The sequence below is a fragment of the Cetorhinus maximus genome, chromosome 11 (assembly GCF_964194155.1).
Source record: "Cetorhinus maximus chromosome 11, sCetMax3.hap1.1, whole genome shotgun sequence".
Taxonomy (NCBI): domain Eukaryota; kingdom Metazoa; phylum Chordata; class Chondrichthyes; order Lamniformes; family Cetorhinidae; genus Cetorhinus; species Cetorhinus maximus.
Genome location: NC_135889.1, coordinates 95,723,820 through 95,748,050, shown reverse-complemented (window position 1 = coordinate 95,748,050; position 24,231 = coordinate 95,723,820). Strand labels below are relative to the sequence as shown.

Sequence of the window (24,231 nt, the reverse complement as noted above, 5' to 3'; positions counted from 1 at the left end):
GTCTGGGTCTCTCCTCTTGACCCTCTTGTTTTTGCTCTGGTTCCCCTTGAGCCTGGACATCAGGTGTGACTTCCTGGTGGAGCTGCACTCTGCATCGCCTCTCCCTCCTTCACCTCCTCCATTGCATTAAGACCCTCAAAAAGGGAGCGCTGAGCCCTGGATTCACTTTTGCTTTTACTTCCTCTCTGAAATGCAACAATGGAGACATTAGTATGTAACGGGTCAAGATATTGAAGTTCACAATGTGTTACCTATAGCAACTGCAATGGTCTGCTGTGGTTTCTGCCACCCTACTTGCATTGTCTCTGATGCTGTCTTGTCTTTGAGGCGCTACCACCCACATTGAGGTGACCAAGGTGCCTTCCCAGATGCTTAACATCTGAATCCCTCACTGCTATGAGAAGGTTTGAATGACAAGCGTTGCCTAACCTGGCTCTGTGCTCCAATCCCTGATCTGGCATTATAATTAACAATAAGCTGCTGACAATTAGTGACTGGACTCTGTTTGGCCCATCAGGAATGCCAATTCTGGAGAGCACGTGACTGGCATCCATTAATGCAATGCCATATATGGTGCACCTTTGCCTCCTTACTGATTGCCTGCCTTCCCAAATTTCATACCCCGATGTGTTAATACTGATATGTTGCGAATGTGATGAGAAGATATTGACTCCTGAGTATCTCTGTTACAGTACTGATTAAAGGCATTGGCTTCCAATGGCTTTCTTCACAAGCAGGTCTTCTCTGTAATAAGATTCCAGTTCACTCTTGCAGCAAAAACAAGTTAGCGGATTCCCCAGAAATGGTCCCTTACCCCAGCAGTGTGCTTCACCCACACTGCCTCAGACTCCTCCTTCAGATTTGCTTCTACTTTTGATTTATAAAGATGGTGGTACAGAAAGATGGTGGTTCTGCACTACTATTTCAAAACGAGCTTCTACGCTCCCCCTCTCACTGTCTGTGTTCCAGAAGTCTACCTGGAACCTCAAGATGGGAAGGTAGAGCATCTCATGTTATTCTCCAGCCTCCCCCAATAATACTAGAACAACCCATAGTTGTTGTGGTGGACATTCCTACTCTCCTCCTTGAGCCCATAATTACTGAAGTGCCCATGCCCCATATGGACCTTTGCCCTCCCCAACTAGAGGTTGTTTGCACAGTCACCTACCGAGGTGATCACCCCGTCACCAGGAAAGCTTCACATACCAACACTCACTTTATTATGTGTTCCCCCAATACAGGTTGCAGATGCTTCCCTTTACCATCACTATACCAACTGCAACCCAATACAGAAACAGAAAAACCCATGCACAGCGACTGTGAGCCAGCCCTGCACACCAAGCTGTGCATTATTCCTGCTGAGCACACAGCCCTTGTCCCTCCCTGGAATGGTCCATGCTCCCAAGGATTACTCCTGCAGCATGCCCACTGCAACCCATGACTGTCTCCGCTCTCTGACTGTTGACTGTGAGGTCCACAGGGCCCCAGGACTGTCTTTCCTCTGACCCCTGATTGCAAACCCGAGACCGAGGATTTTGACTTTCACATAGTTCCCCATTGCCCTCATGACTGAAGACTACGCTGTCTCCCTTCCCAACACCCGCCGACTATGAGTCTCTGTGCGAACCATCCCTCTTGTGGCATATGAACAACCCCCTACCCCTTTACTATTCGAGAGTCTGTGTGCACCCCCTCCCATTCATACATGTGGCATCCTTTTCACCCCCTTATTCAATTCAAATAACACAAGGGTGAATATGAGGCTTTAATTGATCCTTAAAGCAAAAGGTAAAATGCTACTTCCATGGATGGATAGAAAATGGCTTATTGTCACTGTGAAATGGCTCATTGTCACACCTCTTAGAAGAGGGTCATCTGTTTTGATCAGCAGTGAGGGACAGAAGGATGTGACTGTCAGTGAGGCAGGTAATGGGACCGAGCAGACAGTAGGGGAGGAGCCTCAGGCTTTGCAATTGTCAACAGGTTTGAGGTGCTCACAACCCGTGTGGATGAAAGTGAAGTCTGCAAGGTGGATAAGCTGGTCATGGGACTGTGGTACAGGAAGCTGTTCAAGTGGGGGGAGCAAAAAGAAATGTAGTGGTAGTAGGGGATAGTATAGTGAGAGGGATTGAATCTGTTCTCTGCAGCAAAGAGAACATGTTGCCTGCCCGGTGCCAGGGTGCTCAAGGCAGGAGAGGAACTTGCAGTGGGAGGGGAAGGATCCAGTTGTCGTGGTCCATGTAGGTACTAGTGATATCGGTAGAACTAGGAAAGAGGCTCTGCAAAGTCAGTATGAAGAGCTTGGTACCAAATTAAGAAGCAGAACCTCAAAGGTAATAATCTCTGGAGTAAGAATGTTAATAATGTTATTGGAATTTATTGTAAAGTAGAGTAATAGCGGGGTCTGTATCTACGTCTGTGTGTTTGTGTGTGTGTGTGAGATTTAATTGAATTAAAGGCAGCTGGTCTGAAGGTTTTGATGTAATAAAAGATAAGCTAGGTTTGAAATATTAATTGGGTAAATATAGTTGTAAAGGGAACATCTGCATATTTAAATAAACTAGACTACATTGAATTCAAAGAGAGGGAGTGAAATATTAAACTAGCCAGGAGAAGTTAAGAAACAGTGGGCTGAATTTTCTGGCTGGCGAGGGGGGCAGAGCGGGAGCGGGCGATCGGGTTCACGCTGCCATTTTACGCAGGTGGGCCAATTAAGGCCCACCCAGTGTACTTCACTACTCCCGTGCATAGCGTAAGTGGGTGGGTGGCGGCGGGCACGCTCAGCCCATCGGGTCCAATGGCAACCCGGTGGCCTGTATAAAGGAAGGCCCTGGCAGCTTGGAAAGGCTGCTCTCAATGGCTGGATGAAGGGCTCTGCACAGGGGCAATGGAGGTGACGCAAGTCCGGAGGGTAGGCCACCGGGGCAGGCCAGATCAGGGTGGGGGGGGGTAGGGCAAAGGGCCAGTGTTTCCCTCGTTTTTCCAATGACTGCCTTGCTGCCCTCCTCGAGGAGGTGGCAGCATGGTGAGAGGTGCTGGTTCCCCAGGACGGGAGGAGGAGGCCCCCCCCACATGATGAAGCGTGCCTGGGAGGAGGTGGCAGAGGTGGTGAGCTCCCGCGACGTGGTGTGGTGCACCTGAATCCAGTGAAGCAAGCGCTTCAGCGACTTGTTGCACTTTGGAAGGGTGTGGACAATGTTGACATTGGTCACTTAACCCAGTAGGTCGGCTTTCCCCTCTGCTGCCCCCACTCCCACAAGTCTGAATGTAGTAACTGCATTGAATCATTGACGGCATGTGTCTTTTGCTGGGTGGGCCAGCAGATATTGCCTGTGCCAAGTTCGGCCTGAGAGGGTGGTGAAGAGATGGGTTCTGCGCCCGGAGCATGTGGTACACTGAGATCCACATGATGGTTTTGGGGGTAACCTGGAGGAGCTGCACCTAGGCGCTGTGCTGGAACTGCAGGACATGCCCAAGTCAGGGTGATCACATGCTGGGAGGGGAGCTTCAAGGTGGTGTGGCAACGAACCATCTGCTGTCCTCTGTGCTCCACACGCTTGCGCCTCCTTGCTATGGAAGGATGTACCGTGTGGTGCCTAATGTGATGTAGGCAGCATGTGGCCAAGCGGGGGGGGTGGGGGGATGGGGAACAGGCCAAGTATATTTGTGTGAGTATTTGGCAGCAGCGGGGTGAGGAGACATTGGTGCCTTGCAATGTCCCACTCTGGTGTGGGTTGGGCCATGCGTGAAGAGAGTCCAAGTACAAGTAGCACTAATCAATGCTTGTTTTCAGGAGAAGAATGCTCAAAACGCTGCAGAGCGTGTGAGGACTGGCGGCGGCCAGGCGCAGATCGCCATTCTCAGCCGGTTTCAGCAGGCGGCCCTGGATTTGGAGAGGCACCATGTGCCCAGGTCCACCGGTGTTGGTGAGGCTGGGGTCCATGGCCAGGTGTGTATGCCCAGCAGTGAGGTCAGCATTGCTCTCCCAACTGTTATAGCAGTGCTGAATGTTAAGTGATTTAATTTTGCAACATGGCTTGACCATTGCTTATGGAAGGATGCGCGCATAATGATCCGGGGGACAAGGATGCACTTTGTCATTGTCTCCACATTAACTGATCCAATGTCCTTGTTCTTCCTTTCAGCATCAACGGAGCAGGGCCGGGAGGAGGAGCAGCAGATTCCCCCTCTCACACCTGAGGGGCCTGAAGTCTAACCAGCGTCACACCATCTCTGCGAGGCAGGCATCAGCGCAGATACTAGCACCTCAGTGGGAATTAGAACATTGGCTAGTGTCCCGGGGCACAGCTGTGAGGGCACTTCACAGTCGCTGGAGGAGCTGACAAAGACAGAGAGTGTCCATGGTACCAGCACTCGGAAGACTGCAGGGGACCAGGCACATGCTCAGTCAGTGCCTGATGATATGCCTCTGGAGTCATCTGCGATGCAGCAGGGGCAGGAAATACGGCCGGGTGTGCGGGAGCATCTGGGGGAGATAGATGAGGCTATGCTTGGCTTCGTCTCCATGGTGGAGGAGTCTATGCAGACGCTTGCTGAAGCAATGAGCCACATGTCCGAGTGCCATGCATCCTCCATGGCGAGAGTGGCGACTCTCATGGAGAAGCTCCTCCAGGAGGCCCATCAGGGCTTCCTGGGGATACGCTCTGACCAGCAAGCCCTCACATTGGCATTGACCTTAGCTGGTCACTGCCAGTGCGGGAGATGGTGTGGGCACCAGGTTTTCCAGCTTGGTGCCCATCCATCCACGGTGAGCAGGGAGGTCCGAAGCGACCTCACGCCGGCTCAGCAGCTGCCTGACGTCTCTGTGAGCACTTCTCCGGGCGCTCTAGGTAAGGGCGGCCGCCTCCCTGCCCCTCTCCCAGTGACTGTTGCACCTGGTGAGGCTGCGATAACTGGGGAGATGCCAGCTGTGGAACTGGCAGCTCCCTCCCAGGCGGGGCCAGCACAGTCTCCACGGGCCAGGGGAAACTGTCAAGGTCATTGAGGCCAACAGGACAGCAGAGCAGGCTGTCTCAGATGCCACACCCAGCGATGGGTCAACACCAAGACGTAGCACCCGGAAATATAAACATAAGGCACCTTAGGCACACCATGGGTTTATCACTGGTGCTTCTGTGTTGGCCCGAGATGAGGTCTTTATGATTTGCTTTGAATTGGAATACCCTTGTCATTTTGTGATATTAAATTCAGACATGTGACCATGACTGAGGGTGCCTCTTTTCTTCTGCATGTGTATGGTTTCCAAAACTGTTATGAGTGTTTTGTGGGACATTCAGCTTTATTAACAAGGCCCTTAGTTACTGTTCCTAACCTGGCAGTTTTGGCACTCAGGTTTCAAGTATGGAGCCTACAGCCCAGGCTTGTCCTGGAGGTCCATCTGTGGTGTGCGAGCTGAAGTTCGTTGGATTAAAGCCTCCTGGGTGTCCCTGCCTCCCTGGAGTATGCCCGGGTCAGCGTCTACCCCTTCAGCATTTCCCTGTGCGTGCTCATCCTCGGACTCACTGCTGGACTCATCGTGTGCAGCTGCAGCCACTGCGTCGATGTCTTCATCGTCCACAGCGTCCCCCCTTTCCAGCGCAAGATTGTGGAGAGCACAGCATGCTACCACTATCAGCGGCACACGATCTGGGGGTACTGAAGTGCGCCCACTGAGCAGTTCAGGTATCGGAAGCACATCTTGAGAAGACCAATGGCTCTCTCCACCACAGGCCTTGTGGAGTCGTGGCTCCGATTGTCCCGCTGCTCAGCTTCTGTTCTTGAATGGTGGAGAGGCATCATGTGTGACCTTCTGAGGTGATAGCCCTTGTCACCCAGCAGCCATCCATCAAGCCGGGCTGGAACACTGAAGAACCCTGGCACCTGAGCGTGTCTGAGGATGCAGGCATTGTGGGAGCTGCCTGGGTACCTTACACAGACTTGTAGAATCAGCATCCTGTGATCACACACTATCTGCATGTTCATGGAGTGGAATCCCTTCCTGTTGACGAAGGCACCGGGTTCACCTGCTGGCGCCTTGATGGCCACATGTGTGCAGTCTATTGCACCCTGGACACGGGGGAAGCCAGCAATGGCCGCAAAGCCTCTGGCTCACTGTGCCTGGCTTGCCTGGTCCCAAAGGAGTGGATGAAGGTGAATACACGTCTAAACAGAGCGGCTGTAACCTGCTTGACACAAGTGTGGACAGCTGATTGGGAGACACTGCAAAGATCACCCACCGACCCCCAGAAGGAGCCAGAGGCATAGAAGTTGAGGGCAGCTGTGACCTTCAGAGCCACTGGCATGGGGTGTCCACCCACACAGTTAGCGGAAATCTCAGGCCCAATCATCTGACAGATATAGTTGACTGTCTCCCTTGAGAGACGGAGCCTCCTTCGGCACTGCACCCCAGACATATTGAGGTAGCTGCTTCGCCGCCTGTATACCCTGGCAGCAGGATAGTGGAGTCTTCTGCGGCCCCTTCCATCTTGGACAACCTCTTGGTCCTGTGCCCCTTGTGCCTGCGCCTGTCCTCCCAAAGGTAGCTCCCCTGGAGGCTGATTGTCCACTCCTGGCCTCCTCCCTCCCTTCCTCCTCAGAGGAGGTGCCTCCAGTGGAGAGTTCAACTCCCATACTAAGGTTAAGGGAAGGCTTCCTGAAGCCTGCAGGCCCAAAAAAGATTCCTCACTGCAGAGTGCTGACCTGAAGGTTGAGAGTCCAGACAAAGCAGCTGGTATGTGTTTTGAACTATTGCAGATCGCAGGCAAGTTTCGATAACTTTCAAAAATCAATACTTGAGAGAGCACACTTGCAACCCAAGTGAGCCCTCTTATCCCGCCCGTGGATGAGGTTTATACAAATGTGTTCTACCCGCCTGCCCATTGTGCCCGTGCGCTGACCTGAATATTGCATGGGCACTGGACAATCGTGGTTGATTGGAGTGTCAAGGGCATTAAGTAGCCCATTAATTAATGGCGGGCGCGCATTGGAGAGCGTTACGCGCCTGCCCAACGAAATATCGCGATGGCGCGTGGTGACGTCGGGATGCTCGCCCAATGTCACCGTGCATCATCTTCCGTGCGTGCGTGCGTGCAGGGGGGCCCGCCCCTGCACGCCAATGGGAAAATTCTTCCCAGTGTGTTTATTTTTCCCAAAGATTACTGACAAAATTGGTACTGAGAGATTTTTATTATTAGGAAGGTAAAGTCCAAAGACATAGTGAAACAATGGGGATTTGCATTCAAAGTGGAAAATATGAATAAAGGAGAGAAGGCTGTGTGCAAGGAGAGGCATTCTAAGATCTAAACAAATGTAAAAAGCCTTCAGCATCTAAGCCTCAAGCTGCTGCCTACAATGAACTGAAGTTAAGAAAACTCACTTTGAATTGGATTGTTCAGGGTATCGTGTTTCTTTGTTTGGGTCTTTTAAAATCTATGTGTCTTACTGTTGCCTTAACAAAAGTGTAACTGTGAATTAGATTAACTAGGGGATTTAGAAGTTATCATAGTAGTAACTTGTAGATCTATATGTGTATTTAAAATCATTTTTTATATTAATAGAGATTAAATTTAGTTTTGTAAGAAACCCATAAGACTTGGTGGTCTTATTACTATTGAATTCAAGGTGCGCATTTTGAAATTTACACAAATTGCAAAACAGTTGTGGCAGTTGTTTCACCTTTCCCTTTGGGATTTGAGCAGCTCAGCATTTACCATTGGCTGTGCCATAACAAGTGCACATCCAATTGCTTCCAAAAATTCCTATCAAGTCTAATTCCACCATTCTTTCAGGTAGCGCATTCTAGATCTTACCAAGCATCTTGTGTGAAAACTGTTCCCCTCATTTCCCTGCTACCACTTGCCAGAGGAAGTAGTTCTTCCTTACTTGCTCTTAACGAAGCCTCACTTGCTCTATTAAAACATTCAGTTATTGAAAGTGGGATTCCATTCCAATCAGAAAAGTGGGTCAGTAATCAGAGGTCATAGATTTAAAGTAATCAACAAAAGAGCTAGCAGGGAAATGAGGGGAACGCTTTTCAGTATTCTGCATCAACCCTTAAACCTAACTTTCTAATGGAAGTAGTTTGGAGTATGTCTGGTGAGAATGGAGGAATATTAAGGTAGTCCCCAGAGTAACTGCCAACACCATTGTCATGAGAGAAATGGGAAAGCAAAATGTAATGTAACTTATACATATTCTAAGCATTGGCTTTATCTATTGTATTGTAAACCCAGGAGACGAATCTTCTTCTGGGCTCAGGAAAATCCAACTGAGCACTTTCTTGGCTCGCAAACTGTGCACCCGACCAGTGTGTGACTTCACATGCCATTTTTGTCTTTTCCCACTGGGCCAGGTTTTCAATGCGGTTTGCCTACCTTGATGGATTGCATGAGGAGTATGGGGATGCAGAGGCAGGCTGGTTAGAAAGCCCACCTCCATTCTCCAACACAGTATCCCAGCTCCCAACAGCATAAGGCTCCCTAAACCTTATCCCTCAACTCCCCCACTCATCTCCATGCCATCCCTCAGATCGCCCATATCAGCTCTATTCCACCATTATCCTCCATACCACTTTAGATCACCCATGCCACCTCTAGGCCCCCATGTAACCTCTGTGTCCCCTCAGATAGCCCATGCTGCCTCCACACTCTCCCCCATGTGTCCTCCATTGCTACTCACCACATAGGCAGTCCTCAGACTATATACAATACCAATGGAAAACATTTTACATTCCTTTGGGGGGGGGGTAAATAAAAAAAAACATCTTGCTATTTAATAATTATTTGAGGAAAAAATTGCATTCTGCCATGTGGAAAAAAAGTTTAAAACTTGGAATCCTATTGGCTTATGTTAAGAAACCACATCAACCGGGCATTCTGTTATTACAGCTTCTTGAAACTGTAATTCATATGATTAACAACCTACCTGTTTTGTAGTTTACATAACATGTTACATAAAATTACAAAGAACTAGTCCAATTGACCTAAGCGAGTCTTCATGCTCCACACAACCCTCCTCTCACCTTACTTCAGCTAACCATATCAGCATGTTTTCCAATTTATTTATTACTCCTACTTATCTAGCCTCCTCTTAAATAAATCTGTGGTATTCACCCGTACTTTAGAGGAGCGTTTATATCATGTCCCTTCATCAAGGATTCACTTTTGCAGTCACTTCACCTAGTGCCAAAGTGACCCATGGCATGATAAGACATTTCTACTTGCTAGCTTCTGAGTGGGCCATGCACATGTGACCTGAGGAACAAAGTATGCTGCAAGGCTTTCTGTAGTGAGATGATCCTGCAATCTATAAATTATTAGTATGATTGAACTTGGAATACTCAGTTCCATTCTGGTCACTACACAACAAAAAGAATATTGCAGCTTTTGAATACAGAAGAGCGTCATCAATGATGAAGGAATTAGGTTATGAGGATCAATTGTGCAGGTTGGTCAGATTCTGACTGGAAAAGGGAAAGTTGAGAGGTAATCGAATTTCTGTTTTTGGATTGAAAAAGGACTAGAAAATACCTGCCAAAGAAATGTGAATTATCACTTGGACCGTATAGTAAACTGCTGTGCTCCCGAGTGAATGATGTCTTCTTCCATGCCATCAATACCCGAGGAAAGATTATGTTTAACATGTGGTGTAAAGCAACCAGATTTCCTGTTGAGTCATGAACTTACACACTGAACTCCTGAGAGGAAAAGAAAAAATGGTGAAGTGAAGTCAAGAACTATCACGATCTTCTTTTGCCTATGGGAGATGATCAAAATGATTATACTTTCTGCTCCAATGGAGACCATGACAATCACATCCCTGTTATGTTGCCTGTACTTTGGCTGAATGATAAATGCTGCATTAAATCCTTCAGAAGCAGCAGCCAAAATATTGCTTCAGGAAAGGATGTCATGCTGGTGAATAAGTCAGCTTTTGGTTGTTTTGATAAACGTTTCTGAAAAATCTTCCATTTGCAATAGTGACAGACAATTGTGCACATTACAGGTTTAGTGTCCTTGCAAAGCTCTTATAGTTTTGCAATGTTGATAAAGTGCCCAATGTCCAAACTAATTCAAAAGTGAGTGGAGTGAGATTATATCTTCTAATAATTATCTCTTCTCTTTGTTCTGGTGTTAGGTCAGAGTTTGACTCTTGATTCAGGCTGTGTTTACATTGGGTTGGGCACAAGCTGCAAGGAAAGTCACATAAGGAGCTCAATGTGAGGCCCAAGTCATTTTAATCCCCGGTCCTCATGTAAATAATACAAGGCAGTCTCCTTCAAGAAACTGAGAGGACTGAAGTAAGGGCCAACAGGTGGACATTGTGTGACTTGGGGAGAGCACTTTTACCCCTCCCTGCCTGACATGGATCTCACAGCAAGATTATTTTTTGAAACTTATATTGGCCTCTACAAGCCAAACACAACCCCCTAGAGTGGGTTTGACGGTTGACAAGCCCCCCCCCCCCCACTAGACTCATCATAAAAGTCACATTGTAGCTCCAGTGACTTCCTCAGGCCACAAATTTTGAATTTAAATTAGACCCTTGCCTTCCTGCAGCAGGAATCTCAGTCAATTTGAGAGCTGATGAAGAAGAAATAGCGCCAGGCAAGAATGGGGTGACCTTCAGCCTCACTTCCTCACTCGCCTTTGGGACGAGCAGTCAGAGAGGCGGACTTGTGGGAGATACATGGAGCGGGGAGAGAATAAATACAGCCCAGGAAGCGTGGCCTACATCACTCACCTTCGGGAAGAGCAGTCGGAGAGGTGGACCTATCAACTGCTCAGAACCGGTCCGCACTGTGTTCGAAAGGAGAGTGGGAAAAAAAATTGTGATATCACAGGAAAGAAGCAATTTGATTGGTTGGAGAAGAAGCTAGCTGTTTGGTGAATATTTGGTGAGTATCTAGTAAGTATTTAAGGGTCATTCCATTCTTAAGGTTTAAAATGAAGTAGGAACTGTACTTTCAGTAAGGTTTATTACGTAGGACCAAGTAATATAAAGTTAATAGAAGTAAACCAAAGTAAAATAAAATGAACATAAAAGAAATAAATTGAAGCCACGGCGGGACAGCACAGTGTTGTGGAATGCGTGTCCTGTAATATGTGGGAAGTCGTGGACGCTCCCAATGTCCTAGACAACCACATGTGCGGGAAGTGTTACCAGCTGCCGAACCTTGAGCTCTGAGTTTCAGAGCTCAAGCGGTTGCTGGAGTCACTATGGTGCATTTGCTGTGTGGATAGCATGTACAGAGAGGGCATCACACCACAGCTTAGAAGCCTGAAGGTATAAAGGGAAAGGGTGACTGCCAGGCTGTCCAAGAAAACTAGACAGGTAGTGCAGGAGGCCTCTGGGATCCCACTCACAAATCTGTTTTCTGTTTTGGAGGCTGGTGAAGGCATTGGTTCCTCAGATGAGTGCAGTCCTAGCCAAGTTTGTGGCACCACCAGCGGCTCAGCAATACTGGAGGGGAGGAAGAAGAAGTAAAGTGCTACAGTGAAAGGGGATTAGTCAGTTAGGGGAACAGACAGGTGTTTCTGTGGCCGTAGACATGACTCCAGAATGGTATGTTTCCTCCCTGGTGCCAAGGTCAAGGATGTCACAGAGTGGCTGCAGGACATTCTCCTGGGGGATGGTGATCAGCCAAAGGTCATGGTCCACATTGGTACCAATGACTTAGGTAGGAAAGGGGATGATGTCCTGAAAGCAGATTTCAGGGAGCTAGGAAAGAGATTGAAAAGCAGGACCTCTAAAGCAGTCATCTCAAGATTACTCCTGGTCCCACGTGCAAGTGAGTTTAGAAATAGGAGAATTGAGCGAATAAACGCGTGGCTGGCAAGTTGGTGTAGGAGGGAGGGCATCAGATTTCTGGGGCACTGGGACCGGTTCTGGGGAAGGTGGCATCTGTGCAAGCTGGACAGTCTACACCTGAAAAGGACTGGGGTGAATATCCTCGCAGGGGAATTTGATAGTGCTGTTGGTGGGGGAGTTAAACTAGATTGTCAGGGGGATGGGGTCCTGAGGGCAAAGTCGGACCAGGGAGCTGGAGATGGACAATTAGTGAGTGATTCTGAAAGACAGAAGATTCACAGGTTAAAAAATGTACAGCACAGCAATTTGGCAATGTTAAAAGGTATATATGTAAATGCAGGGAGTATAGCAAATAAAGTTGCTGAGCTGAGGACACATATAGACATGTGGCAACATGATATTGTTGCTATAACGGAAATTTGCTTTAAGGAGAGGCAAAAATGGCAGCTGAACATCCCTGGATGTAGAGTTTTCAGGCAGGATAGGTGAGGGGGGTGGGATAAAAAAGGTGGGGGTGTAGCATTATTGGTTAAAGAATCAATTACAGCTGTGAGGAGGGATGATATACCAAATGAGACATCAAATGAGACCATATGGGTTGAGCTCAGAAATAAAAAAGGGGCAGCCACACTGCTAGGAGTGTACTATAGACCCTTAAATAGTATACGAGAGTTAGAAGAGCAAATATGTAGACAGATTTCTGAGTGCAAAAACAATAGGGCAGTAATTGTTGGGGACTTCAACTACCCTAATGTCAATTGGGATACGAACAGTGTGAAGGGCACAGAGGCTGCAAAATTATTGAATTGCATTCAAGAGAACTTTTCAGACTGCATGTAACAAGCCCACCGAGAGGGAGTGCAATTCTAGATTTAGTCTTAGGAAATGAAGCTGGGCAGGTGGATGAAGCAGCAGTGGGGGACCATTTTGAAGATAGTGACTATAATACAGTTAGATTTAGCATTATTATGGAAAAGGACAAAGGTAGATCAGGAGTGACATTTCTAAATTGGGGGAAGACAAATTTTATGAAGCTCAGAGGTAAGCTGGTGACAGTGGACTGGATATAGATATTAGAAGTGAAAACAGTGTCAAATCTGTTGGAGGCATTCAAAAGCGAAATTCTATGGGCACAGTGTAGACATGTCCCCACAAAAAAGGGTGGTACTGTCAAATGTAGATCCCCCTGGTTATCCAGAAGTGTACAGGCCAAGATAAAGCAGAAAAAGAAAGCTTATGACAGTCACAAAATACTTAATACTGTAGAAAGCCTAGAGGAGTATAGAAAGTACAGGGGTGAATTAAAAACGGAAATTAGGAAAGCAAAGGGAGGATACAAAAAAATATTGGCAGGTAAAATCAAATCAACCCAAGGATGTTTTACCAGTACATAAAGAGCAAGAAAATAACTAAGGAAATGGTAGGGCCCATCAGAGATGCACATGGTAACTTGTGCGTTGATGCTGAAGATGTGGGCAGGGTTCTCAATGAGTACTTTGTCTCCGTCTTCACTAAGGAGAGGGATGATGCAACATTCTAGTTAAAGAGGAGTGTGAAATATTAGATACAATAAGCATAGTTTAGAGTGAAAGTACTTGAGCAACTAACATTCTTGACGGTGGATAAGTCACCAGGGCCGGATGGATTCAATTCCAGGCTGTTAAAGGAAGCCAGGGAAAAAATAACAGACGCTCTGAGAATCATTTTCCAATCCTCACTAGCTACAGGCAAGGTGCCAGAGGATTAGAGGTCTGCAAATGTTGTACAATTATTTAAAAATGATGCAAGGGATAGGCTAAAAAATTACAGGCTTATTTGACTTCAGTGGTGGCCAAGTTAATGGAATCAATTCTGAGAGACAGGATAAACTTTCACTTAGAAAGGCACAGGTTGATCAGGGACAGTCAGCATGGTTTTGTTAGGGGCAGACCATGTCTTACTAACTTAATAGAACTTTTTGAGGAAGTAACAAGGAGGATTGATGAGGGTAGAGCAGTGGATGTTGTCTACATGGATTTTAGTAAGGCATTTGACAAGGTCCCACATGGCAGACTGGTCACAAAAGTGAGATCCCATGGGATACGGGGGAAGGTGGCAAGTTGAATCCAAAATTGGCTCAGTGACAGGAAACAAAGGGTAATGGTCGATGGATGCTTTTGTCAATGGAAAACTGTTTCCAGTGGCGTTCCACAGGGCTCAGTGTTGGGGTCCTTGCTGTTTGTTCTATATATTAACGATTTGGACATAAATGTGGAAGGCATGATTGGGAAATTTGCACTTCATTGCAATATTTAAACCAGATGGATTTTTGTGTCATACAAAAATTGGCCATGTAATTGATAGTGAAGAGGATAGCTGTCGACTCCAGAATGATATCATTGGCTTGGTTGAGTGGGCAGAAAAGTGGCACATGGAATTCAATCCATAAAAGTGTGAGGTAATGCGCTTGGGGAGGGCAAATAAAGCAAGGGAATACTCAATAAATGGGAGGAAATTGACAGGGGTTGAGGAAGTGAGAGACCTTGGAGTGCATGTCTGCAGGCCCCTGAAGATGGCAGGACAGGTGGATAATGTGTTAAAAAGAGCATATGGAATGCTTTCCTTTATTAGATGAGGTATTGAATACAAAAGCAGGGACGTAATGATGGAACTGTACAAAACACTGGTTAGGCCACAGCTGGAATTTTGTGTACAATTCTGGTCACCACGTAACAGGAAGGACATAATTGCTCTGGCGAGAGTACAGAGAATATTTACAAGAATACTGCCAGGGCTTGAAAATGGCTGCTATGAGGAAAGATTGGATAGGCTAGTGTTGTTTATTTTTCGAACAGAGGAGGCTGAGGGATGACCTAATTGAGGTGTAGAAAATTATGAGGGGCCTAGATAGGATAGCTTGTTTCCCCTAGCTGAGGGGTCAATTACCAGGGGGCATAGATTTAAGGTGATTGGTAAAAGGATTAAAGGGGACAAGAAGACAAACCTTTTCACACTGAGAGGGCTGGGCGTCTAGAATTCACTGCCTAAGTCGGTGCTGGAGGCTGAGATGCTCGTCTTATTTAAAAGGTGCTTGGATCTGCATCTGAAGCGCTGTAACCTCCAGGTGCTGGAAAGTGGGATTAAAATGAGCGGCTAGTTTCTTTTTCATCCTGTTCTGGTCGGCACAGACATGATGGGCTGAATGGCTTCTTTCTGGGCCGTAACTTTTCTATGGTTCTAAATGAAATCTGCCTAACCTGAATGACACCCCTACACTATTCTCACTAGTTGAGGCATAGGGTTAAAGTCAAGGCCATTCTGACTGCAGCATCAATACCAGTGCATCTTACTTTACAATGTGATGATGTAGGTAAAATGAGAACTTTCAACATTGCTAATATTTGAGAGATTAAATAACACAAGGTTAGATTTTGCATTATGGCTTTTTTTTTAAGCCAGCAAACTGTCCTGTGACCTTTGCCCATATCAAACAAGGCTGACAGTGTTGAATCTTCTGGAGCAAGCCCATTAGTGAAGTGTACATGACAAGCTCCTGGCTCAGATTGGGCCTCGTGTCAGGAGCTTGTTCAGTAGGGCAAAGAGAAATATTTGATACCGCTCCAGATTAAAGAGAAGTTTTTTTTTTGTGAAAGAGAAACATTAAAGCAGAGCCTAAAAATATTTGATGCAAGAACTTAGAACTGACAGCCATGTGCACCCTATTTTGGAATTACAGTCTAGAAGGAAAGGTTGTCCTGATCAGGGCACCATCACTTCCCAGGAGGTGGTGTTGACTCCACGGGGAGGTGCAGAAGGGTCAATGGGGTCTCAAATCCAAACAACATCAGAGTATGTGTGAATAGTCAGCCTGATCATAGATAAGGCATCCAGCATCCACCACATAATTTACACACTGCCTGCACCCCATGTAAAGTACTGAATCTACCTTGAAGCCCTTTCATAGTTTCACATGCATTACCATGCTGCATCTTACATTAATGCTCAGTACCCATATGCTTGGAGATAAAATGAGAGTTCTCAACGCAGTCAATATTTGGAAGGGAGAGCAAGTTACTTAAGACAGAATTTTCTACTATTGATTTTTTAAAATAAAGCCAGAACACTGGGATTGAAAGGGAGAAGGGTCTAGTGAAGCATGCACTTTGCTGCTCCCATTGAAAACACAAGTTATTGCAATACTTTTCTAATTGTCTTTCTCAAGGGTAATTGGGGATGGGCAACAAATGCTGGTCTAGCCAGTGACGTCCATATTGTGTGTAAGCGTAAAAAAAAACATATCTACAAGGATGTGCCCAAGAAAGCATGAAACATTTACTCTCAAGTGCTTGGACATCTATTTAGGCACATCTTCGAGGGTGCGCACACTTCCGTATCACTGTATAAACTCTTCAAACTTCCAACATTTCAGTTTTTTTTTCCATTTGCAACTTAGTACCAATGCTGTCTACATCACTCTCTGGGGAGCAGGTGGTGTGCTGATAAAGGGCAACTTTCATGTTGTCCAAAAACTACTCTTAAATGAAGCATATATACAATGTATTGCCAACCAAACATCATGTGAAAGATTGCTTTACAACCAACATTGCATTTATTTTCCTCTTCTGTTCCAATAAAAATCTTTCCAAAACCACCCTGACCTCCCGCAAAATGAAAGTAGCGAGCACACCTTAATGCCCTGCATCACACAATATCTGTTGCAATCACCAGCACAGGTAAATCAATTCTTTGGACATTTATCAGCAAACGTGAGCAAGAATATGTGGCATTAGCAATCCTTGCATCCTTTCCAGCAATAAAACCTTAGGTTCAGACCTGACAGGGTCTCTTCATGAGCATGATTATTGTTTACAATGACATGACACTATCCAAAATCCCTGCAAGGTCTAACAGCAAATAAGTTTTCATCTACGCAGGCAATGGATTATCAAAGCTGTAATCACAACAGAGATTGTACAGCAAAGGCCTCTGCAACTATCTCCTTAATAACAGAAGTCTTTCAAGCAGTGGGACTATTCCTCATGAATACTAAACACTGCCATAATGGAGTTCTTAGCAAAATTGGGTAGATAGTATAATGGTCACCAATGCCAGTTGTACACCCTAGCAATAAATTGAAATTTACCCCTAATAACATATAGGCCAGGATTTAGTCGGGCCGATAAATGTCTCACTCACTGGTTGAAGAATCCACAGGGAACGCCTGTCACTTCTGAGGGCACTTAAGGCCATCGTCAGGCCTTCCCTGCAATTGAGGATCCCAGTGGCAGCAGCCCTGCCTGCAGAGAGCTGCCAACCAATCAGAAGCTAGCAGCTCTTCATGTCACCAGCACCGACCAGAGGCCTATGATCATTGTGGGTCAAGTGAAGGGGGAATGGGGGTAAAAAGAGGGGACAGGGGGGTGGTCATTAATGAGCCTAATCGACATCCTGCCACTTGTGGCTGGGAATCCTGTGTCAGCTCCTTCCGCCATCCGACTTAATCAGGTGGAGGTTTTGCTGCCACGGGTGATTGACGTGGGGCCTTTCCCACAATTAAGTGGGCCCAGCCACCATGGTTCCCACTGCAAGGGCTGCAATAAATTTAGCCCATAATGTCAGCTTGGCTCATCGGTAGCACCTGAGTCAGAAGACCATAGTCTCTAAGCCTCACTTCAAGGTTTTGAACAGCAACAACTTGCTGAATCATCTCTAACTTAGTAAAACATCCCAAGGTATTTTATACCTTTTACTAAACAAACTCTGGCCTACAGCAACTAATATGTTGCAGTTGTGAAGGACACAAGCTGCCTTATGAAGAACAGAGTCTATGGGGCTCTCAGACACAATGGCTCAGATAAACCCAGATTGAAACCAAAGAGAGGTCCTGTGACCCAACTATTGGGTGAAATACACTGGATTTGAACTATCAGTGAGAGACTGCCATAGGGACAAAAAGGGACAACAGCCTTACCCCCCACTCTCTCCTTCTGAAATTTCTCTTATCAAAGCTGACATGTTTGTGGTTTAAAAACTCACCAGAAGACCTCATTGCTGCAAACCAAGAGTTCTGAAGGGAGGATTCCAAATCAACACCACTGTCTCTAAGAGAAAAGAGAATCAACCAGCCATGACTGCAGAGTGACTGGTCCAGTGGGAAACCCCAGTACCAGCAGCTACTGTGGAAAATAACCCTTCAGCTATAAACAAGCATCCGGACAACCCATGAATAATTTGTTCAGACTTGACTTTTTACTTGGCCAAGATTTAAAATCTGATACTCGGTAAAATGTTTGTTTTTGGGAGGAGGGTGTGCATGTGTTTTTTGCATTAGTGGGAAGTTAAATATTCATACATACGAAACCTTTTGGTTAATAATTTCTGCACCTCTACCTGAGTGCGTTTTAGCAATAAAACTAAATCTACTTGTTAATTTGAGGAACTTGGCTGCCTTATTTATTGCACTGAGATGCACACAGTTAAATGCATATATTGAATTGACAATATAACCTTTTTAAATTCAATCTCTGTTATAATCAACTCAGGGTCAGAGAGAGGAGTCAGTTCACCTCTCCTAACTTGATCATAACACAGGTGTATTATTACATAAAACTTAACACTGCGCAACATGAGATATTCAGGTGGTGATGGTAATGTGTTACAGTTCACTCAGGGAGTCCAAGTTGCTTTGGTATCATGCGCTTTTACATGCATTTTATAATCTAGAGCTATGAATAATGATGGCAGGGGCTCCAATGTTCTTTCCCTCACATAGCTGACCAGGAACCTCTCCTGCTCTTTCTGCCTGCCATTGGCATTTGTCGGAAGGCTTTGCAGGTTGATCATCAACCAGTTTGGCCATTTTATTGGCACACTTTCCTTGGCCATCAAGTCCTGGGGTGGGACTCAAACCCAGAGCTTCTGATTTAAAGATGAAGACAATTGAGTTGATTGTTCTTCTGGATACGATAGTACTGGGTTGAATTATTCCAAGAAACCTCTGTCTGCATCAGTGGCAGCCTGGATGGTCACAGTCAGCAAACAGGGCTCAAAGCTTGCCAGGTAGGCTGGAGAAAGAGGAGGCAAGAGTAACCCCACTTGGGTCTTCTCTCTCACCTTGTCAGCTGCGTGTCCTCATTTCTGCTGAGAAAACATGTGCTTAAAACATGGAAAGGGTTGGCTTGTCATGTGACCATCCTTCTCGAGCTGCCAGGTGGATCCAAATAAGCTAATTGCCCATGTACTCCAAGGGTAACTGGATTAAGTCATGTCTGGAAAGGGATCTTCACCAGGGTTCCATTGTCCAAGTGACTAATCTTAATGGTCTGTCTCCAAAATTTGAATATTTTAGGTGATTGCCTTAATGCCTTGTTAATGGGACAGGAGATATGGGTCCTTCACATTCCTCAGGAAATCATTATCTTGAGTGGGTTTTGCAGATAAGTTGTCTCCATTCCAATTGGAATGGAATATGGAATGTCTAGTAATTCAAATTGGAGTAGCCACCCTAGGCTGCGATCTCAAGTCATTTTTAGTCTGTGTTTTAAAAAGTCTGTTTTTTTTTAAAAAAAAGCTCAATTCATGCTTCTAGCTGGTGGATTAAAAATCATTACTTGGTATAAGTGTATCTTCATGACAGTTTGCTCACAGAAACACGCAGTCAGCTTGGAGGAGGCAGAGAGAGAGAATCTGACAAGAACAGTGTGACAAGGGGCAGAGGGCTATTAGAAAGCCAGGTTTTTTTTTCTGGTTTTTAAAATTCAATAGCAAGAATGCAGTGAGGCTCCAAGCTTGACGTGGGGAGTCCACAGTTGTAATGTTTTGAAGAAAATCTGGAGGATTGCTTAGTCAAAGCTCATGGAAGGCTTCCCATGAAATCTTGCACCTCAGAGAATAGCTGGAATACTGAGGAGAAATAAAAGTAAATTCTGGAGAGCTGTGGCATACTTGGTTTTGTTTTAAAATGCAAAGTAAATGAACCCTCAAGATCCCGTAACGTATAAGGAAACACTTGGATGGAATTAGGAAGTAAAAGGGGAACTGAATTTATACTCCAAGGCTTGACAAGCTATTGTTTTAAGTTAGTGCTTGCTTTGTTTATTGTTTATAAATGTAAAATCTTGTGGTGTAATTTCTTTCAGGTAATAACTGGGCATTTGAATTTCTCTTTAAACTTAGCAGTCTCCATGGAGATTGTAACATTCGTTTGTAGGATTCTAATGTGCGGAGATTCATTTACAAGCTTGCCTACATAGCAACACTGACTAAACGTCAAAGTAATTCGTTTGTTTTGGGACATCCAGAGGATGTGATAGAGACTATATGGGCAGAATTTTATGGCCCCATCGCAGTGGGGATGGCGCTGTAAAATGCAACAAGCCGTTCAAAAGCCCATTAACTTCGGCAAGACCGTAAAATCCCATCAGCATAAAATTCCACCCTGTTCATTCCTAAATTAGTCTTATTTGACATAACATTCAATCCCTTTGGTTATTAGCAACCGAGAAACAACCATATTCCACATAACACGTGAGAGATTAATCTGTTTATAATTTAAGTGGCGACCAATATTTTAAATGTGATCTCTCTAGTAAACTATACAGGGTTGTCAGAATTCTTCCAACTTGTAATGAAATGCTCTTGACATGCATCCACTACTTAATAGTTTCAGAATTTGCTCAATAATTATTCAAAATTAATTTATTTGTCCATCTTTGCAAATCAATAGGGGAGAATTAGATAACCTATTCTTGAAGAATGGTCATACGGATTTGAAACTTTAACTCTGTTTGTCTCTCCACAGGTGCCCCCAGACCTGCTGAGTTTTTCTGGCATTTTCTGTTTTTTTATAACATATTCTCCTTTTTCCTTTAGAGTATGGATTTGGATCTGACCTATCTAGTGGGTGAATGCTGGCTGTAAGGGTCATCGAAATCACTTTCTTATTAAAAATAAAATTCCACTGCTGTTTTCTCTTTTGCCCTCTTCCTCCACTGAAGTTATAATTTCCTTGCCGGAAGTTTGGTGCATTGTCTCCGTCACTGAAGCCAAGGGTTGAATTTACATTGATCGGGCGGGCGCGTGCCTGATCTGATTGGGCATGAAATTGCGCGAGATGATGTCGGGTGAGCATCGTAACGTCATCGCGCACTGGCGTGATATTTCACTCAGCGGGCATGCGCAAAAATCGGAAGCACACCACCGACAATTAAGAGGGCAATTAAGCCCATTAAAGCTGTAATTGTCTACAATTTTTCGTCGCCCATCCAACCTTACGGTTGGCGGATGGGCAAATCAGCCAGGCGACCTTTAAATTTTTCGTGAAACCGCATCCAAGGGCAGGATGAGATTTCCGTTATGAAATAAAATAAACATAAAAGTCTGTGGGCAGCAATTTTATCATCTATATTTTCAGGTGCCCGATTGTGATGCTCGGATATTTTTATTCTGCTTTTAATAACTTATTGGAACATTTTCGGGTCTGCAGCTCCCTGAGGCAGCTCCCCACATTGATGTCATCGCCCACCCTCCTCCCGCCCCACCGCGGCAGCACTGAGCTTATCAGCATGCACTTCACACTGGTTGGCCATTAATTGGCCAGTCAGCGTGAAATCGCGATAGGGAGCCGATCACGGTCGACAGTCCATTTTCTGGCTGATCCTGGGCCCACTGATCGCGCCCGCCGCTGAGCTAAAAATTCAGGCCCAAGTGTTTCCTCTTTGTGTATGAACCTACAGAGCATTAGCAGGCTATTGAACCATGCGACTTATCAGCTGAGTATGGTCCTATTCTCATATCCACTTTGCGTTGACTTGCTGAAAAGCATTAAGAGCAGCAATCCTAGATGTTTTTTCCCATCATTAGCTCCAGTTTCTGAGGCCAATTCGAGTATTCATTCCCTGAACCTAACTGAGATCAGCCAACTCAGCAGTGACTGAAGATCAAATTTTCTCAGCTGCTTGGCTGCTTTAGCTAATTGAGATATTAGAAAATATCCCTTATTTCTCAATGCAAGTTAGATATACACTGCTTCACTTTACATTTATCCATAATGACATTTCTTCTATTATTCATTAGCTTATGCATATAATTTGATTATACGCCTTTTAAATCTTACAATGTGCATATGTCTATCACCTAGTGGCATAGTCTGGCATAATCAATAATTTTATACTGTACAAAATGGCCTCCTTAAGTACAGTAGGGGACCCAGATCACTTCTCTGCAGAATGTATTAGTCACTGACCCAGCTATAGCTTTTGCCATTTATTCTCACATCCTTTTTCTGCCATTGCTAAAACAGTTAGTAATCCAATTAGCTAATTTGCCATGAGTCTTAATCTGTTTTATAAACCTTGCCTGAATAACCTTACCTACAGGGAGGTGCCTTTGAAATATTCAAGTAAATTATTGCTGCTCCATTTAACTTCAAAACTAATTTAGTTATTCCTTTCAAAGAACTCCAGTAGCTTGCAAAGGCATCCTGAAATAAAAACAGGCATCCTGAATATTTGTTATCATTTTGTAAGATTGACCCCACTTGAGCAAACTTATCCCCCAGGTTCCATTTCTGGATGTCAGCAAAGCATTTGCTTTCCTCGAACCCTCAAGTCTATTTCTATAAGCTCCTTTCTTTATGAACCTCCCCAAAGATATTAATCAATGCCTCACTTGTTTCCTCACTCATTAATCATAATCAATTAATTTAATTGATGCAAGATGTTTATTAGTGGCTTTACCTTTGTTTTTTTCCAAGGGTTAATATGCTATCAGCACAATGTTAATGTAAAGAACAGACCATGTCCTTTTATTTACAGTCTGTTAGAGAATAATAAAGATCCAGCAACCACACTTGTCACAATTTGCACTACCACTATACCACTATGGATTTACAAACCAAAACAAAATAAAAGTCAATATTGAAAGCTTCATAAAACATTTTAAAGAATTGAGCAGAGCATTCAGTGTCTTGTCAGTTTTTTTAAGATGCACTGTAAGTCGCTTATAGTTTTGCTTGCGAGTTAAACAAATAAATCCTTGCAACAAGTAAACGTTGTACTTCATAGCCACTTTGCCGCAGCTTAATGTGAAGATGCCATTAAAACTCAGAAACTAATCTCTATTATAACATTTTTTTCAAAAATGTAATATTTTTGCTTTCTCTGTGAAATGTCCTCCATTGCTTATAAACACACAATAAACAAATACATTGAAACCAACCCTTCCTGCCACACTAATTAGCAGTTACAGAACTTTCCATCTACATGCATTTCTTACCATAATGGGTTAACTTTCCTCAAATCACGCATCTATGGAACATCCTAGGTACTGTTGAATTCTAGCATTCATGACTTTAGCAGTCAAACATTGCATATTCAGAATGATTAGTGGTCAACTGGTGAAAAACATATGGGATAAATTTACACAGGAGTTTACATTGCCACATGATGTCAGACCTGGCAAACTTTGCTGGGATGGTCTCGTAGGACAGGAGAATTTTAAACTTTGGCAGATCACTAGTAATACAACAAGGACAGCTGTTCAGCAGCACTATCTTAATGGAGAAGATTTTATATAATAAAAAGGCCAAAGAAATGATTTTCATTTGTTATCACCAAATATGGAATTTTATTCTATTTTTGTTCGATGGCCACTGGGTTCAGTGATTTTCTTCAAAGAAAAACCCAGTTGAAGTGTTTATTTTGTAGACTTTTAAAGGTTATAAGCCTAGAAGTTCTTGTTGGAAAAATTAATAGATGAACACTTAAAGATTTAATGTGGCATTCCTTTTCCTATTATTTTAGCTAAATCATTAACTGGTTTTGTTTTAAATGAGTTAATGCTTAAAAGAAGACTGGCTAATGCCAATATTACAATAGGAATGTCATGTGGCCATTTTAAGCATTAGTGTGGGAAACACAAAAGGTTAGTATGCAGGCACAGCAAGTAATTAGGAAAGCAAATGGAATGTTGGTGTTTATTGCAATGGGAATGGAATTTATAGGTAGAGGAGTTTTACTGCAGCTGAATGGGGCCTTGGGAAGACTACATCTGGAGTACAGTGTACAGTTTTGGTCTCCTTATTTGAAAAAAGATATAATTGCATTAGAAGCAGTTCGGAGAAGGTTCACTCAACTCATTCCTGCTATGGAGGGCTTATCTTATGAAGATTAATTGAACAGGTTGAGCCTTTACCCTTTGCAGTTTAGAAGAGTGAGAGGTGATCTTATTGAAACATAAGATCATGAGGGAACTTGACAGAGTGGATCCTGAAAGGGTGTTTCCCCTTATGGGAGAGACTAGAACGAGGGGACACAGTTTAAGAATAAGAGGTCTTCCTTTTAAGATAGGGATTAGGAGAATTTTTTTTTCTCTCAGAGGGTTGTTAGTCTGGAATTCTCTTCCCCAGAAAGCAGCAGAGTCATTGAATTTATTCAAGACTGAGTT

General features: G+C 44.6%; 1 long non-coding RNA gene across 1 annotated transcript; it reads right to left on the bottom strand.

The window, feature by feature from the left end:
• Positions 1-158: 158 nt before the first annotated feature.
• Positions 159-23,191, bottom strand: LOC144686304 (uncharacterized). The gene is made up of 3 exons (XR_013577894.1): positions 23,062-23,191; positions 22,158-22,267; positions 159-185 (listed from the first exon to the last, which is right to left on the bottom strand). It is a non-coding gene; the product is annotated as an uncharacterized LOC144686304 (long non-coding RNA).
• Between the last annotated feature and the right edge of the window lie 1,040 nt (positions 23,192-24,231).